Source organism: Macaca thibetana, chromosome 8 (genome assembly GCF_024542745.1).
Source record: "Macaca thibetana thibetana isolate TM-01 chromosome 8, ASM2454274v1, whole genome shotgun sequence".
Taxonomy (NCBI): domain Eukaryota; kingdom Metazoa; phylum Chordata; class Mammalia; order Primates; family Cercopithecidae; genus Macaca; species Macaca thibetana.
Genome location: NC_065585.1, coordinates 18,736,587 through 18,741,076, shown reverse-complemented (window position 1 = coordinate 18,741,076; position 4,490 = coordinate 18,736,587). Strand labels below are relative to the sequence as shown.

The following is a 4,490-nucleotide window of genomic DNA, read 5'->3' as shown; positions in this document are numbered from 1 at the left end:
ACATGTCTTCTGACATAGTTTGTCCGTGTCCCCGACCAAATCTCACCCTGAATTGTAATAATCCCCACACTTCAAGGGCAGGACCAAGGGCAGGAATGTGGGGGTGATTTCCCCCGTGTTGTTCTCATGATAATGAGTGAGTCTCACAATATCTGAGAGTTTTATAAGCATCTGGCATTTCCCCTGCTTGCACTTACTCCATTCTGCCCCCCTGTGAAGAGGATGCCTGCTTCTCCTTTGCCTTCTGCCGTGATTGTAAGTTTCCTGAGGCCTCCCCAGCAATGTGGAACTGTGAGTCAATTAAACCTCTTTCCTATAGAAATTACCCAGTCTCAGGCAGTTCTTTACAGCAGCGTGAGAATGGACCAATAACACCTTTCCTACGCATCGATCTAACAAGTTCTCATCTCTGTCCTATAGAAAATATTCCTTCCAAAAATTATCTGCGACCCCTTATGTACAACTCAGAGTCATTTTTGCTTCCTTATCCAGTCAGAGTTACACTCGCACTTTGGTGGTAGTGTGGTACAGCAGAAAGAGTGCTAGCTACAGAATTAGATGAAGATCTACAATCTCAAAATTGTCACTCTAACTTAACTAACTCTGTAGTTTCGGGCAAATTACACGACATCTCTGAGCCCTGTATTCTTATATCTGAAGTGGGAATAATAACATCTCTTTTGCTATGTAGTTGCAAAGATTAAATTGAAATATACTTATTAGCTTTTAGCATAGTGCCTCAAATAAAGGAGACATTCAACTAATAGCAACTATTTCTATTAAGATTTCTCTAGATGTATATTTTCACATAGTGAAGGTTGTAAAAAAATATGTAATAATAATGAAAACACCCAATATTTTCAATCACTTACTTTGTGCCTGACATTGGTATCATTATTTTATACATTTTTTTCAGCTATTCCTAAAAAAAAAAAAACTCTATAATATTGGTACTACCATTTTCCACATTTTATAGATAAGAAAATAAAAGCAGAGCAATACCACATGGCTTGCACAAGAAAGTATTAAAGACTTAAGTAATCCTAGCTCAAATCTTAGAAGCTTCCTTTTGGGGAACAAATATTAGCATTGTTATTACCATGTGCCAGGAATTTGCAGTGACTAATGTTTGCATACATCATCTCATTTAATTTTTACAATAAACCCACTTTACAAATACTGTGACAGAGGCTCAGGGAGACTATCTTGTTTGTGTGAATGTAGTTAGAACCCTTTTCTGTCTGATTCAAAGCTTATATGATTTCCCCTCTAGAAATGAAGGCTTGATTAAGAGTTTTGATTAATTGAGATTATACATGCCCAAGAAAAAAGGCTTCATTTTGGATTCGAAAGCCCTAACCCACAGGGTAGGAATGTAGTAAGTTCAATTTCTAAGTACACTATTTTGTTAACCTCTAAGCAGTGTTTTCTTCTTTGTTTGGCTAAACATTGCTACCTCTTCAGCACAGTTCTATCCAGAAAGCCTCCCCTTCTTGGGAGGACTCACTCAGCATCTCCAGCTACGCTTGTCTAGTTTGAGTTGGAAAGAGTTTCTCTATCTCATATTAGAAATCTCTGCCTGCATTAAAAGAGAGATTCCAGCAATATGGTCAGATAGGGTAATCAACCCAAGTCTATTACATTGAATTAGTGGCAAGATAGTTCCTATGACTTAATTAATTCTCCTATTATCAACATTCATGTTGTCCAACTGAACCTCATTTAAATATTCCTGTAGAGCATCATTATTTAAGTTTAAAGGCACTTAAAAATCAAGTCACACAATGGTTACATGGATTGGAATCAATGCAGGCTATTTATAGAAAAGCACTGAATAAACATATAGAATGGACAGAAGATGTGCTGTTTTAAAGCCTGCTCTATTTATGACAACATTCCAATAAGGCTCATTGAGCACCTACTATGTGCAAGATACTAAACAATGCATTTCACTCTTTTTGCTGTACACAGGAAACCATGCATTCAAAATAATACTAACCTGTCAAGTTATTGATCTGCACTGTACATATTTCCTGGTCATAGGCAGCTTCCACACAAGAACATCGGCCGCAAATTAAAGAATTCAATTACTCAGATCTAAGTGAGTATATCTATTTCCTGGTAGCTAGTAATTGACTTATAACTGGCATCCTAGACATATAGCCCAAGGCTATTTTGACAAACAATGAAGTAATAGTTTTTTTATGCTGCTAAGGGAAAGATATCTGCAGTCATGCTTGAAATTATTCAGGTAACCACTAAAACATCCAAACTGTAATTACTATTTGGTCACACTGAGATGCTACACAAGCCCTCTGATTAATACATCAGTGTAAAAAATCTGTCATGATTTTGTCATAATATTGCCTGTCATTTTTCTGCTAGTAAATTTTCTGAGACATATACTTGTCCATGTTTAAAACAGCTGTGGCAAGGTGGTAATTGTCCAGAAATAGTGGGAAGCCAGGAGTAGGTTTAAATTTTGGGTAACAGTAAATTTTAAAACACTGTTTTGAAATAATTTCTAATATAAAAATTCAATGTTAGAACTTTTATTTGGTAGCCTAGTCTCTGAAACAAGAATATACATTCAAACATCTTAAATGTAAAATTTGAATTTTTTCTTCTGATTGACATGTTAATTTCACCTGATCTCTGCATCCCTGGAATGCAAGAAAGTGAATTCATCATGTGTTTCATGAGGAAAGAAGGAAGAAGGGAAAAGAGGGAGGGAAGGCGGAAGAAAGGAAGGGGAAAATGGGAATAGACACGCCTCTTCTTATATCCAAAAGACTGCTCTATAGCGCCATTCCCCTCTGTCAAGCAGCTTCCCACATAAAAACCATCTGTAAAGGGGAGGAGGTAGTAAAGCAAGTTGTTGACAAAAACAATCAAGTTCATCTCTGGCTTTATCAAGAAGAGAAATGGAAAACAGAAGCTTAGGGTCGTTGATAATTTAAAATTAATTCAAGTAATTCTGTATTGCATTGCCCAGGTGATAGAGGAGACCTTGGCTACTCTGCCTGAGCACATCACTGCTGGATCTCAAAATCTGCAAGAACTTCCTAGGGCTTCGGGAACTTTCATGTGCATACCAGTCACCTGGGAATCTTCTTACGACGCAGATTCTTTTTCAGTGAGCCCAAATTCTGCAATTCTTATAAGGTCTTAGGGGATATGATGTTTACTGCTGTTGTTCCATGGTCTACTCCTGAAGGTCCACCATGCCCAGCTTCATCTCCCCACCCTCTGGAAACTCTCCTGTACCCAAGCCACTTGCTCTGTTCTAAATAGGCATTGTGTTCCCGTGTTCCCACGTGTCTGCCTCTTTCAACTTCTCCTCTAAAAATTCTCCATGACCCCCAAGCATAAACCTCCAGCAGCAAGCTCAAAAATGCTTTCTACTGTGTTGTGTTGCCCGGCCCACTTCAAGACTAGATGCTCAATTTCTTCTTCCCCTAGTCGTATTTCCTGCTACTTTTGCAGGCTGCTGGAACACTTTCACGCTGAGGATTCTGATGAACACAGTTCTTGCCCTCTTCACTTTTCCAATCTGGGTGCAGGCACAGCAGGGGACAGCAGGAGTGCAACACAGTAACTTAATACGATATGGAGCTGCTATTAGGGCGGGAAACATTCACTACTCTGAAAGGACTCAAGAGCTGAGTCTTGAAGGATTTTACAAGATTGACAAGGAAATGGGTTATCTCCAGATAGGAAGAAAAAATCACAAGGAATAGTACGGCAAGGAAAGAGGAAACAGCGCCGGACTTGGGGAAAAGAGAAAGCCATAAGATGTTGCCATGGCATAAAGAGAAAGATAGAGAGTGTCAAAAGGTGAGGCTGACGTCACCTGACTCCTGCTGCTGAGCTTCTCTGACATTTTCTCAAGGGCTCAAGGCTTGGATACCCTCTGATATGGTTTATCTGTGTCCCCACCCAAACCTCACCTCGGTTTGTAAATAATCCCCACGTGTCAAGAATGGAACCAGGTGGAGATCATTGAATCACGGGGGCAGTTGCCCCCATACTGTTCTCACGGTAGTAAATAAGTCTCATGAGATCTGATGGTCTCATAAATGGGAGTTCCCCTGCAAAAGCCCTTTTTGCCTGCCACCATGGAAGACACCCCTTTGCCCTTCCTTTATCTTTTGCCACTATTGTGAGGCCTCCCTAGCTATGTGGAATTCTGAGTGCATTAAACCTCTTTCCCTTCAAAATTACCCAGTCTTGGGCATGTCTTTATTAGCAGCCTGAGAAAAGACTAATACACCCTCTTTCAACACCTAAAATAGACAAAGCCCTATTTGGAATTTTGGAAAAACACAATCTAGTCTCTGAAGGTCGGCACAGAAGCTCTGAGCTGACGCAATATTGAAGTTGTTACTTGCCTGGTCCTTAGGCATTGCCTGGTCCACAGTCACACATCCACATCTTCAATAGCAGCAAATTTCCATCTCCAGTCTTTGCTTTCCCCAGCAGCAGATCCT

General features: G+C 39.8%; 1 long non-coding RNA gene across 1 annotated transcript; it reads left to right on the top strand.

The window, feature by feature from the left end:
- Positions 1 to 228: 228 nt before the first annotated feature.
- Positions 229 to 4,215, top strand: LOC126961643 (uncharacterized). The gene is made up of 3 exons (XR_007728377.1): positions 229 to 291; positions 1,972 to 2,101; positions 2,996 to 4,215. It is a non-coding gene; the product is annotated as an uncharacterized LOC126961643 (long non-coding RNA).
- Positions 4,216 to 4,490: the final 275 nt, after the last annotated feature.